Source organism: Megachile rotundata, chromosome 11 (genome assembly GCF_050947335.1).
Source record: "Megachile rotundata isolate GNS110a chromosome 11, iyMegRotu1, whole genome shotgun sequence".
Taxonomy (NCBI): domain Eukaryota; kingdom Metazoa; phylum Arthropoda; class Insecta; order Hymenoptera; family Megachilidae; genus Megachile; species Megachile rotundata.
Genome location: NC_134993.1, coordinates 15,912,466 through 15,927,543, shown reverse-complemented (window position 1 = coordinate 15,927,543; position 15,078 = coordinate 15,912,466). Strand labels below are relative to the sequence as shown.

The 15,078-nt window shown below is 38.8% G+C and overlaps 1 protein-coding gene across 2 annotated transcripts in view; it reads right to left on the bottom strand.

Annotated features, from left to right (window-relative positions):
• The window catches only part of SK (small conductance calcium-activated potassium channel), a 152,524-nt gene extending 138,311 nt beyond the window's left edge, over positions 1 to 14,213 (bottom strand). For both annotated transcript variants that reach the window (XM_076537277.1, XM_076537278.1), the window contains exon 1: positions 13,805 to 14,213. The gene's annotated coding sequence lies outside the window, so the exon portion shown is untranslated. The remainder of the gene's footprint in view (positions 1 to 13,804) is intronic.
• Positions 14,214 to 15,078: the final 865 nt, after the last annotated feature.

Below are 15,078 nucleotides of genomic sequence, written 5' to 3'. Positions count from 1 at the left end.
TCGTTCTATCGATTTACTTTTTTTTATCTGGCTAATCGCGTGTCCTTGCTCGATGTTACGCGAGCAAATCGACGATAAATGTCTGCCGGTGCATTAAACGTAATTGTCAACGGAGATGGTTAGCTAAAGAATTTATTTGCATTTTAATCTGGCAAATTGGGACGGAATATCTTTTACTGTTTTCTGAGTGGATTTCTTTTATAATTCAGATGGCAAAATATATTTGTCACAACTTGCATTTTATTGAGGACTTTTTGGTGGGTAAAAGAAATGTAAGGTTAACTCAGACATGTTTGAAATAGTTTCAATATTTTATTTTTTAGACTTGCACTCTTGAGAATTGCTGGAAATACGAAGTAGGATTCCATTTTCGCATCTAAACTCGAAGGGATGAACGGTAAGGTTATCGACGCACGGATCATCGATTCGTTCTCATTTTTTTTCGTTCCACATCACCGATACGCTTGATCGGTTCTCAGCTCGAATCACGTCCTCCGCTCGTACGAGTTCGCAAAGGTAGCTTGAAGGCTGCTCGAGCGATTCACGTAAGTAGATAACGGACCTGATTCGAGTTAATTTTCTGATAATCGTGTTATCGACAGCCGTTTTGTTAGAGCAGGATATCACCTCACAAATTTCAACCCCCATGTCCCCAATTCTTGAAACAAAAATGAAACCTGTATCTGTCATTACTTAATCACAAAACACAAGTACACCCTCCATTATACGAAACACAGATATATCTTTAAAGAGAGATAAATATTAGCCTAAGATTTTAACATCGTCTACCCTTGAACCACGTGACTATAAAAGTCAGCCCTCTAAAATCGAAGAATTCAACTGGAAATCGTTCCTTCGCAACTGATTGCATTATTTTTAGCAAACTGTCTCCATTGTAGCTGCAATTTGCTCTTGATTACACCCGTATAACCGCCGCATGCGTTCAATCTTGTCCAACGGAATCGAGTTTCCTGCGGCGAATTCTGCGAGTGTTCATCTCGTCTGCATGTAATTTTGTTTCGACGCGGTTTTACACTTTTGTTACATCTTGATGCTGGGTTGGCGGATAATTTGTTCCGAGGTGAACAAGGTTACGGCTGATGAATTGCCGGGTGGATTACTGAGGAGTTGAGGTGATTCAGAGATGAAGGATATATTAATTTTTCCTTCTGTAGGTTTGCGTAATATTAGGAATTCTACGTTTACAGATGTCTACACTAATACGTATTTCCAAACACCCATGTTTGATTTCACAGCAAAGCACCAGGTGATTCAAGTCAGCGGCAATTGTTTCAGATAAAAATTCCTCGGATTCTCGAGGTTCGGTGACTCACTTCGTAAGAATTACAATGTGTACGTGAACATTCGGAGGGAAGACGGAAATAGAAGGTTTACGAAACAGGGGACGCATCAGTTATGTAACTGAATATCCGTTTTCGCTAAAGTTTCAACGTTCGGTCCGTTAACACGCTGGCATGCATCGTCCGGTTTATTTACCGGTGTCAGCATTCTGCAAGCTGTTGCGCTCTATAGAGTACATCGGAATTTACTGTAATCACGATAAAACTGCGCACACTAATTAACAATGCGATAACTTGTTACGAGATCTTTCGCATTTACAACAAATTTCATGAAGATTTAGGATAAACCTACAATCCTAGAATCATTTAGAGATTAACCCTCAAGATGTTACTTAACCTACAATTTTCAAAATGTTACTTATCCTACAATTTTCAAAATGGTACTTATCCTACAATTTTCAAAATGTTACTTATTCTACAATTTTCAAAATGTTACTTATCCTACAATTTTCAAAATGTTACTTATCCTACAATTTTCGAAATGTTACTTATCCTACAATTTTCGAAATGTTACTTATCCTACAATTTTCAAAATGTTTCTTATCCTACAATTTTCAGAATGTTACTTATCCTACAATTTTCAAAATGTTACTTATCCTGCAATTTTCAAAATGTTACTTAACCTGCAAGTTTCAAAATGTTACTTATCCTACAATTTTCAAAATGTTACTTATCCTACAATTTTCAAAATGTTACTTATCCTACAATTTTCAAAATGTTACTTATCCTACAATTTTCAAAATGTTACTTATCCTACAATTTTCAAAATGTTACTTATCCTACAATTTTCAAAATACTACTTATCCTACAATTTTCAAAATGTTACTTATCCTACAATTTTTAAATGATTAATTACTGCTACAATGTGAAGAGAAATGTGAAGAAAAATGAAAAGGTTAGGTTTCGTATTCAAGGACTGTGAAGATTATGATTAAAATTGAACTTAAAATTGAATAGCGATGAGTTTGGTTAATTAAGTACGAACTGCAGTGGCACGTTGTAAAGGGTTAATTTCATTGAATATGCAAACTTCCTGATCGATAATTCCAAGTTGCAAATTAAAAGCAGATGTGGAGCATTAGCGGACAATGAGATAGACGAGTTTAGATAAGTTGGAAGCGGTCCATCTCGGATTAAATAACCTTCATTGATTGACGCCGACGTCTCTAGAATGTTAAACACCCGGCCAGCAAAGAGGCCCCAGATCCTCGGATATCGAGTTTACTTCGATCTACCCCTCATTATGGATTCTACGGATAAGTGGAGAGAAATACTTGTAACACAATTTGGGATGACGGGGAATTCGGAGAAAGAAAGAAATTATCTTTACTGATCATTAACAGACTTGTACAGGGTGTCCCACAATTAGTGTCCCTAAGCTGATTCAGAATAAGCTTCCCCTCATCTCAGACACTAATTGTAAAACACCCTTTATACTCCTTATATCGACGCTACATTGCTGTCTACAAATTTAACAATTCAGAAATTACACACTTCCAAAAAATACACAGTGCAGTTAAAAATTTGAAGAAGTTATTCCACATGGAAATTGTGGTTTTGAATTATCTGGAGTTCGAAGCGTACATTAGTGGTCGGGCGGAAAATTCTCATTACGCAACACAATGTAAAAAAAGTATAAAAGACGTAGGATTTCTAAGGATGCCGTCGACACGTCGCGTAAAAAGCAGCTTTTTACTCGCCTCGTTTGGCGACCGCTGATATTTTGACGCTGAATCCTACGGTTATCCCCCGAGAAATAAATGAAATTCTACTGGAAGTGATTCACGGAATGTCGCGTTTGTCTCTTACGTTTTACATCCTGCAAGTCTTACAGGCAAAGTTTACCCGCTTCGCAGGGAAATATTGCAAACGGGAGATACGGTTTTTTTAAATCATCGATTTATTTTCGATGAAAACACCGATGCGGAGATAGTTTTGCATGATAAAATATATACAGGATACGGGATATTGTATGTTTTTCGAAGTGGCTTTGTGGGCAGCGGGGTGTATTGTTAAAATATCTGCGCGCTGCGTTATTTTATTTCCATGTCGAAAAATTTAGAAATATTTCCGCTTCGGTGCTTTGAATAATTTTATTAAGCGATAACGATCAATTTTAGAAATCGGAAAATATACATTTTTTAATTTCTCCTCGTTACAATCTGTTTGTTTCAAGCTATCATAAAATATTCTATTTAAAAATGAATTTAGTTACACTTCATGGTCGCTTTTATAAAAACAGTCTCCCTTATAATTCAATTAAAACAACTATTAGTAATCGATGAAAATACCTGTGACTTTCTCCCCTTTCCCAATCGAATACTTTAAAAAACCCTCGCATTATAACCATGGTCCACCGTTCATCCATAATGTATCCCTTCCGAAAAAAAATGTGGTGAGATAAACAAGCGGGTAAAAAACAAGCAGCTCATCAAGCCGCGCCAATGGAGCGCATAAAAATATCGCGCAAACTTTGACCGTTGAAAACACTCGATTTTAACATTGCCCGAGGCAGGCCGACCACAGGTTACATCTAAGTAGTTCCAAGGTTCCACGAATCATGAACGTGACCTCGCTGGAAGGCCTTATTAAGGCCACTAATAAGGTCATTCGTTAGCCCTGGAACGCGAACAGGCGTGCTGAAGACGCTTTCTCCAACTCGAGTCTTTTCCCCAGCGAGACAGAACGCATACATTATCGCGATGTAATTCCCTAGCCGATCGAGTTCGATTCCCGCGGGAAAAGATTCTTGAAAAAAGGAAAAAAGAGGAGCAGCACGACTTTCAGACTTCCTTCCGGTGACATCTCGCGAAGAACTTTCTGATATTTTATCGCGAGGCGTTCTCGAAACTGTGGTGAATGTGGAGCGCACAAAAGAATTCGCGGAACTACAGAGAAATTTCTTCGTTTTTTTTTCTTCTCGTTCGAGCGAACATGGCCGAGAGAAAAAGGGTAAAACAGCACGAGGCAAATGGCGAAGTAAATTTCTGAGTTTTTGTGCGCAACAAAAACAAGTCGCCGGCTGAAATTTTTCTCATTGAGACGAGGAAAATTATTAAATGAAAACCTTTTAGCTGCATTTCTTCGCGAATTAAGAGCCAGCAATTTGCAAACGTATCGCTTTAAAACGGCTACCTTTATTATGGAGCTTTATGAACGTTCATTTGCATCTTCATTTAATTATTGCGGTGTTGGATCAATTGTGACAGGGGTGGGGAAATTTGCATGAAGATGCACGTATTAGGTACTTAAATTTTGTGTGGATGAACTTGGAGAGCTGGGGATGTGAGGAAATGGAGATTTGGGGGTGATGAGGCGAATTGGGGATTTGGGATGTTAGAGATTCGGGGAGCTAGATGTTCGGGGATTTAGCTATTCGGGGGTTTAGCTATTTGGGGATTTAGCTATTCGGGGATTTAGGTATTCGGGGATTTAGGTATTCGGGGATTTAGGTATTCGGGGATTTAGGTATTCGGGGATTTAGCTATTCGGGGATTTAGCTATTCGGGAATTTAGCTATTCGGGGATTTAGGTATTCGAGGATTTAGGTATTCGGGGATTTCGCTATTCGGGGATTTCACTATTCGAGGATTTAGGTATTCGGGGATTTAGCTATTCGAGGATTTAGCTATTCGGGGATTTAGCTATTCGGGAATCTGAGAATTAGAGGTTTTAGAAATTCGGAGATCTGAGAATTTGGGAAGCTAGAGATTCGGGGGGCTAGAGATTTGGGGATCTAGGTATTCGGGAAGCTAAAAGTTCGAAGAGCTAGAGATTCGGGGATTTAGCTATTCGGGGATTTAGCTTTTCGGGGATTTAGCTATTCGGGGATCTGAGAATTAGAGCTTTTAGAAATTCGGGAAGCTAGAGATTCGGGGATCTAGGAATTCGGAGATCTGAGAATTCGCTGTTCTAAAAATTCAGAGATATAGGAACTAAGGAATCTAAAAATTCGGTGTTCTCGAAATGTAATGTAAATGTAAGGATGTAAGGGGGATGTAAAAATTCTGTATCTAGGAATTGAAAAGTCTAGGCATTCGAGAATTTAGGTATCTCAAAAGAGATCTGAATATAAATTTCGAGATACATAGATTGGAATAATCTGACTACATAAAAATGTAGAATACAGAAGATTAATATTTGAAATTAGTATTTGCAAATACAAGTATCATACTAATTATACACGAGCGAAATCTTCAGCGATACTGTGCGCGTTATTAATTTACGAACCGGTATTAATAATCATAGATATCGATATTGTTTCAGCTCCACCGAACACAAAATTACGCCATTTTACTCGAAACGCGATATTCCGTTGAAACGTTTCCATATAAACGGTATCGTGTACATAAGTCGTTCATCACAAAGTTAATTGAAGCGCCATGTAACGAGCTCGAAACGCACTTTTCACGTAAAATAAATACGGTCTGTAATTAATTAACCAATGTTTGCTGTGTCTAATTTAGAGTAGCGTTCCAATATGTCTTCTTTAAATGTCTTTATTTCTTTTTCTGCCTTCTCGATTTTTATGGGATCTTCGAGATGTAAAAACTAATTATGAAAGTGACTTGGTATAAAATTTATGACAAAATGGCGACTGAAGTTTTTATATCTGTATAAAACTAACTAAATACAGAGTATCCGAGAAATTAGAAGTTAAAACACGAAGAAATCTCGTGGAACGAATTTGATTAACTTCTGTTCTGCAAGTGGGTGGTAACGCCTAGAAAAAGAAACGGAGCAGGAAACAAAAGGTTTATGCATAATTCAGCCAAGCCGCTATTTTTACACGATTCATTTGCACGTTTATATTCGTGACCGTAAAAACCTATTAAAATTAATTCGAGAACATGGCGGTGCTCCGCGACAAAGCTTCTTAATTTACATGTTCGCTCCAAGGAATCCATTTTGTCTCTCGTTCGCTTCCTTCGCGTCACGTGTTGTCAGTGTAAATCTTCCTTATAAGAATATGCAAGTGTTTCGACAATATGTTATAAATATACATGGAATAACATAACGCAATGTGTAAAATATTCATTGGGCAGTTTACCTTTGCTACATTTCGAGCAAAATGTAAATTTTAATGCGGAATTATATTCGTCGAAAAAGAAGTCTCGTTTGCATACGACGTTCGGGTGGCTTCGAACGGGAACAACTCATCCCGATTGAAAAAAGGAGAAACTTGGAAAAATCCGCGACAGGCTCGATCGAGGATTTAATTCCTAACTTCCCCAACGACTCCATTGTCATCCTCCTCCGTTTCAAGCATTCCCTTTTAGCTGAAATTCAATCGCGCGCGATCCTTTCAATCGCCACCAAAAGATCTGCAAAAGGCTTCGGAAACCGCTGAAATCTAATCAATTCGCAAGAAAAACGGGAAAAGTGCTCTCTCCAGAATCGAATGGATTATTAATTTTTATAGAACATCCAATCCTTTTTCTGTTCGCTCTCGTTCTACTTTAAATCGCCTTCTGTTCTTCGCCATTTATTTCAAACTCGTTATTCGCCGTACGAAATCTTTATTATTTGCAGTATTTGCTCCGGTGGAATTAAAGAAAATTAGTTCTGAATAAATATTGGCATGGTTAACACCTTTCACGTTCAAATGTTACTATATTTGCACTGGGATTAAATTTTTAATTCTACAGGCTGCCTCACAACTGGTGAAACGAGCTGATTCTGAATAAGATTTCCCTTTGCAAAAATGGGGTTTGAAGCTTCGTTTTTGAATAATTAAGCAATCTCGTGTGCGCAGACGCGAGACAGCTTCCTGAGCGCGCGAAAACCCCCATAATTTATTCTGCACATGTAGCAATACATTTCTGTTGCAGAAATACATAACGAGGTCTAATTTTGACACACTGCACGGACCACGTCCTGTTACACCTGTGATTAATGACCACTTCCGGCTTCTAAATTGTAAATCGGGATTAACGAATCGCGAGTTCATTAAGATTTTTCGATACGTCCTTGAGCATTGTACGAATCGCGTGAAACGACACGAACGACTCGAGGCGTTAAACACGAGCAAGGTTTCAACCGGTAACATTAATCAATGAGATTTTATCGAGCCACGATGAAATGCAAATTTAATGGGGATGCTATTACAATGTCGGCTCGAATTAGATTGACGTTAATCGAAATACAACCGAGTGGCAATAGACTTTCCGAATCATTGCCTCCTATTAAGCGGCAGAACTGTATGAACTTGTATCCTTATAGCGATGGAAGCTGAATTACGAGTTTGGCGGAGCTATTATCGCTGCTGTGTTAAGATAAATAAAGAACGTTGAAATGTCAGGTGTACTTTGCATTTAGCGATCTTCAATTATGCAAATTACAATTTGTGAAGACTCGATCTTTATGCAAATTTAGGATCCTCGCATTTCAACTGTAACGCGTCTTCGTGTAAACCGAAGGGTTAATTTGCACTTGTACGTGGCATTCTTATAAATAATTCGGGTAAATAGATCACAATATTATTTATTAGTTTATACTATTGCCTTTCTTCTATTCTGTAAATTCAAGAGTTACAAAAATTAAGGAGGAGGTTAACAAACTTTTTGGAGCTATTTAAAATTGTACCTAACGTCTCCATCGACCTAACCGACCCGCAAGAAGCTAGTACCTAATCTAAGTAGCCTATCAATGGTGATCGGAAACGTTTAAAAAATATTATCGCGTGGAATCTGCATCGGAGGGAATTATAAATAAACGAACGCAGGATAGGCCTTGGGGTAAAAACGGATAAATCGATGAGCGAAAAGTTCCATCGTGAATTCGAGCCGTGGTCGAGTTCAAGATCACCGCGGCCGGAATTCGCAGCATCCGTTTCCGTTGTTTCGAGATCGATTTGCATCCGCAAACCGTTCGCAAACATCGGCCAGTTAAATTATATTCCCCGTTATGTCGTGCGAATAGTAATTTCTCATCTCTACTATTATTTCCACCTGCTACGGGCGAAATCCACGTATTACGCTACAAATGTTCCGGAGTTAATTTCGTGTTTCTGTAACTTAGGCATTGTTAAGACGCTGAGAACAATAAGTAGGTATTTGCTTCCATATTTAATGAAATATGAACCTCGTTTCGGAGGTCGGGTACTTAATCCCAGTGCATCGACTCTGTATATCTAGTGACACTAGTGAACACCAGGGACACTAGGAACACTAGTGAGACACCCTATAGAAGATACAGGGTTCAAATTTAAAAACTGATCGCTTTTACAAAATTTCTAATTGTTTGTCTCGTTCAATCTTGACAAATGCAAAGCAGACTTTCCGACTTTTTAATTTCGTAACGGGAAATATTGCAAAAACCATCTGGAAGTTTGAAGCATCGCAAACGAGGCTCTGAAATAAGTTCGCTGCTCGAACATCGATTATTTGTTATCTCGTTAAGACTTCCAAAGAAACTTAAATTCGTAATTAGAGAGATTGGAATTCTATTAAACGAAGTTTTAACGCTCGTTTATAAAGGAACTGAATTATTTTACTGAGCAAAACGCTATATAATATCTCGATAGTTCCGAGGAGCAAAAAGGGCTGTAATTTCCGCAAGTAGCTTTGAAAGTTCAAAGAGTCAACAGGGTGGCTTCTTCGCCGTGACGCATGCAATTTTTCGGAACGAAACAAGAGGAAACGCTTGGAACGTGTGGCAAAGCGACGCCGTATTTCTCGAGGAGAGCTACTTCCAACTTCCTTCTATAGAATCAACGACATTCTCTTTCGCTTTCCGATCTTCGTGCCTTGAAAGTCCTCAGCGAGGACCGCATTCAGGGAAAAACATAACCGCGTAAAAATAAATCTCTTCAACCACTTGGGTCATCTTCCTGCGGATAAAATTTGATTCCTGAGCATTCGCAAATACTTGTTCATCTTTCAGAAAAGGAAATTTGAGGAAGATCTATTTAACTGTACTTTACAATTACGCTGATCATAACCTACTGGCACGTGATGTTAAGGTTAAGTCATACAAGGTTAGGTTAAAATATGATTAAACGAAGCTATTTTAATTTGGTCAGATTCTAGGTTAAAAGTTATGATACACATGTTCGTCCAATTTGATCAGATTTTACTTATCTTGCACGATCAAACACTAAAAATCCTGTTACGCCAGAAAGATTTGTTCAATATCGAAAACACGGTGTATCCAATTTTTCCACTAAATAAAAATACAGAATAAATTGAATTGATTTCGCTAGATTTAAATCTTATTACCAAGATATTGGACTCGGTAAGTCAGATCATCGAATATAAATTGTATTTATTTTGCAAGACAAGATTCCCAGGATCTGGATTTTAGAAATTCGTATAAATATATTCCACTCAACGCACAATAGTCAATTTCTCGAAATTCGTTCTCTAGTGATCCTCCGCGTCACAATCGATTTCTATAAATCTTGCTCCCTTCTATTTGCTTAGAGACGCACAAAGGATCCTATCAGTCGAACCCGAAGGGATCCTTACCGTCTCGAAAATCCTTCGATTGTCCTCTAAACATTTTTAAAACGTCTACAAAAATCTGCACTATGCAGAAAAAAATTTGAGCGAAAGGATGGAAAAAGAGAAGAAAAACCGATGTTATACACGTGTCAAGATTAGTATGGTTTTTTGATTTATTGATGTAGCGATGATAATCGATGATGCACGGTTCGCTAAAACACGATTTCGCGATTAAAAGTCAGCTTCCATTTCGCTGGCTGTCTCTTTGAATGAATAAAGAGAGCCACCGCGCTTCTGTCAGCTTTGCTCGCGGATGCCACGTTTACACGCGTCCCGCGGGATCCGCTCGGAATTGTTGGTCCCGAAGCTTGACGTTCATAAATTCAACCCGGCTCAATTTAAATGCATACGCGTGTTTGTATCTATTACATTTCGTTATTTGTTCTACAAGCTTGCTCGCAACATTTATTCGGACACTATTTAAGATTTAAAAATATGAAATTTCAATTTTTCATCCGGCGAATAATAAAGTTGAATTAAAATAATTCTTACGGGAAGTACAGTCGGTACGAAATTGTAAACCGGTAAGTTTTTAATGGAAGATTTATTCTATGCTTGTAACGTATCTCATTTACAACGAGAAACGTGGCGCGATTTTTGAAAGCACTTTACAGTTCGGTCGGCGATAAATTCTGGACGTTGCAGTAGTAAATTATAAAACGCCCTTTTATCGCGAGAAGCTCGGAGAATTTACCTGTATTGCGCAACTTGCAGGTTTTCTACAAATTTCGAATTGAACTTTTCGAATGACCCTTCAAAAGTTATATCTTTTTAACAACCGAAACATTTTTGCGTTAATAACTAGAACAACAAACGAAACGTCGAATAAAAGGCGTAGGAGAATATTCGTGAAATATATGTTATCCGATTCTGTTTGAAAAGCAAGCAATACATCGTGACGCACGTATTGCAGCCACGATTATCTCGCCACAGTTACAATGTGCTTTCGCTTCTTTTCCAAAGATAAACAGTGCTTTCAACGTTCGTTAAAGAACGAGCGCATGTGTTAACATCATCATTTCCCGCGCGATCGCGCTCTAAACGTAAAAAACATCCAGGCGTGTTTACAGAACGCTTAAACTCAATTTCGAGATCTGTCCACGAGCTGCGGTTAAAACGGAGAAATAAAAAGTCGCTATTTCGATCGCCGGGGAAATCCTGGCATTTCGATGCGAAAATAAAACTTCCAAATAAATTGAACAGCTCGTGACAGCCTTCTTTCGCCTTTTCCCGGGGGAAACTTTTCAATTCTCTTCAATAAATTTCGATTTTGTTATACTGCCACGTGTATCACGTTCAAACCTGGATCACTATCTTTACGTGGTCAGATATATCTTAGGATTTCTACGCCTGTAGATAGATATTTTCTACCCTGTGTAAATTCGAGGAGTTATTTGAAGATATTTCAAGGTCTCCGAAGACAAACTGACACCCGTTACCAAGATCGTTTAGGGTACTTGGAAACTTTCCTTACACCTACAACATCCGACAATGTAGCAAGTCCAATTTAAGTCATTAAAATAAAACTTTTGGCAGGTGCTTTTTCCCCGGTAACGAACCCTTCGATTCGTCGTAAGAAGTTCCTTTCTGTAATATCAAAGTTTGCTCAAAGAACGAAAAGAAGTTCGTATTTGCAATTTGAAAGGACGTATTAACCTATGGGATATCTTGCCCCGGTTCTAAGGAGAAAACTTGAGAAGCGAACGAGGCAAAGTTGAAAAGTTTGATCAATAATGAGAGGACGTAAAGAAAGAGCGGAGAAAAACGAATTACAGGACAATGAGCCAGAGGAACAACAAAAGATCGGAAGCTCGTTGTTTGATTAAACAAGAGTTTCGAATTCTCACGCGATAACTCCATTATCCGACTTCTTTAATTTCAGCGGTTTAAAACGAACTTTCGTATTAATCTGCATCCCCGATTTCGTCACGGGCACCTTGACGGGCACTTGATCTGCCCGTAACCGGTCCCGCCCCTACGTTTATATCCAGCCCGCTTATGTCAAGAATAAATTTCCTCGGGTCACCAGGGAGAACGTTATTTCTTACGGGCGTTCTTGGAAAAAATGTATTCCATTCGCTTTATCGTTATCACGTTCTCTTTTAGGGGCTGTAATCCAACGAATAAAAAGTTCATTCGTTTCACTTATCGATATATCTTCTGGCCCGTCAAGCCGCCGTAAAATTTGCTGAATTATTCTATTTCTGTTCCATCGTGTTATCTTCGAACCATCCTTGGATCTTTTAATCTATCACCGCTGCCTTCGCGCCGTTTCGTTTCTCTTTTATTAGAACGATTCTTTAACCGTTCATAACTTCCGATACGAGAAAATAGGAAATGAAACAATTTTCATGTACCGGGAAATTGTACGTACTTAAATTCTCGTGGGTAACGCGATGGTTTTGTTCTCGGATAAACTTTCATGCTCCTCTTTAAAGATACATTACTGCGGTGTTACGTGAGATACTTATCGATGTTACTTTTTAATGAACTTTCATTTTACCGAGTGAATTTATCCGAAACACCCCACTTTTTATTCTACCGCTTTAATTTATCGCAATAAAATTGGATGTCTTACAACAAACCAGAAGATAACGAGGGGGTGGTTACAGACTTAGGCAACGAAATTACAGGTAATACTCTCTCGCTCGAACCAAACAAATTACATGTTTTCAGAATCGTTTGCATTCTTCCAACCCTGACCACGCGACCAACGCTACTTTCGCAGTTTGCATACGTGGTGTAAAAACCGTTCGTGAAGGCCGCTAATAAATTTCACCCTCTTCAAACCACTCTTAGGGGACATTAACCCGAAAACTAGCCACGATAAATTAACCCGAACTCAACGGTTCTTAATTAACCCATCCTCGCAGCCACAAAACGGAGCTGCGCGTGAGGCTGATGGACACGTGCATAGGGTGTTCCAATTAAATATATAGTTCGAATATTCGATTTCCACTAAAACATCGTTAACAGATTTCCTATTTTTTATATGACTATGTATAATAACTAGGGCGAAGAAAAATAGAAAAATTCTGTCCATTACCATAGTGAAGTATTGAATATAATAACAAATTAATATTGAACAATAATTTTTAATGGTACTAATTGAATAAATATTACTATAAAATTATTAACCCTTTGCGCTCGAGATTTAATACATTCGATTCGATTTAATACAATAATTTAAAAGAAGAATTATTTAATTAATTCTATAATAGTGCTTATGTGATGTATAAACATAGTGAAATAGACAATAGTTATTATTAGTAGAGAAATAATAACTTCAAAAGAAGTCATTTAACATTTTAATTAATATTTTAAAGTTGCTGTTTGCAAACAGTAAAATTATCTTCGAATGCAAAGGGTTAAACATATCGGTCCACCCTATATACTTTCTCATTTTGTAGGAATGTATTGATTCGCCTAGCAATTTTATCTAGCTCGTATCTTCTATCAGTAGATTATCACAACACGCAGTGTGTTTTGTTTTTATAGAGAATATATTTTCCGAACGAGTAAAGAATAAAATTAGAAGATACTCGAAATTCGCATCGCGTTATATCGCCACGCGTTATAGCCACGTGTTATATCTGTGCGCATCCACGCGTGATATCGAAAAGCTATTGGAATCGCGACACTCGTCACCGCTGCCTTCCCATCGATCAGTTTAGCCAATTAAAACAAGCGAGGCTAACGCGAGGTTCCGAACGCATCAAAACTGCACGCCACGTACGTATTTTGCGAGAGACAAACGCGGAAATTAACCTTTAATGCGCTGCGAGTATCGAAACGAAGAATCGAATCGATACGTCACGATCTCGCTCGAAAAAGGCGGGTGAAACGCACCGAAAAATACCCGTCATGCTACGCGGCGCGTTTATTTTTTCAAGCAGTCTCGCGTGCCAACGATGTCGTTCGCGTACATTGAACTCTTACCTTAGCGTCCCTCTGCATCGAGGCAGCCACGTTCATCGGTCCGCGAAACAACGTTTCGGATGCATCTCCTGTTGTCCTGGAGAACGATCCTATCACTCGGTTGTCACGGATTTTACGCGGCAAGATTCAACTTTTCGACGACGCGTACGCACATGAATTCTCACAACAACACTGCTCGCCGGCTTTTCACTGGACCGCGTATCTCCATCGAATGGCCTCTCCCTCTCGTCGCGGGGAACAAGGACGACTCGGAACGCGTAATACGAATCACGCGAACGGCGAGATATCGCGACGGCAATAACACCGACGAGAAACGAAGCGGAACGGAGAGGGAGATAAGGGCGCGCGGTTTTATTACACCGACCGGCCGACAGGACACACCACGACAGACTGAAGACGAGGGTAGAAAACGTGGTTGCCGTCGCGACCGGCTCGTGCGTAGTCGGCCGGCATCGGCATGTTTCGTGTACCGCCGTCTCGCTCGGCCATTCAGGGCCGTCGCACTCGCTGTCGGCGCCATTCGGGTCACGTGGCCGCCGAGGGGTGAACGACGCGACATTGTCTGTTCGTTGCTCGCTGTCTGCATTTACTTGTTTCTTTCTTCGCCGCAATAAAACTGAACGAATTAAGCTGGAACGTGGTGACAGTTGGAAGCAACTATATTTAGAATACTATTTTACTTTAAGATTTATGTTAGTGGAACGTTAAGTGCCTTTGTGCTCCTTGCGTGCACGTGGATCAACTTGCAAATTTCAAAATCTCGATTTCCCGCGGTTTCTGTACGAACCTTACATTTCAAAATTCTAATTTTGTAACCGTGAATGTTACATATTAGAAACAATTTGATGCAGCAATTTTGAGTCTTGTTTATGTGCTCATAGGACTATTATGTACATGCTCAGTTATCGTAAACTTTAATAACTATAAATTAAATATACAGCACACCTCCCAAGAGTGCTCACGAAGATTATTGATCATAAAAGTTATATTACTAATTAAAACTTCCCTATTCCTTTTTACGAGCAATACTAGCTAACCGTGTTTCTATCTTCAAATTGTCGTCGTAAAAGCTTCTATAATACTGATCTCATAAAAATGTTATTGCATACTGAACATAAAAATGGACAAATTTTTCAAATATTTTTCTAATAGGACATGACATGAAATAATGGAATGTCTGACCCTTATTCGATGGGGCAATTATGTAAAATCGATGAAGTTCCTCTAGATTAGGGGTCTCTAAATTTTCTGTAGACTTATCTTTCCTTCAAAAG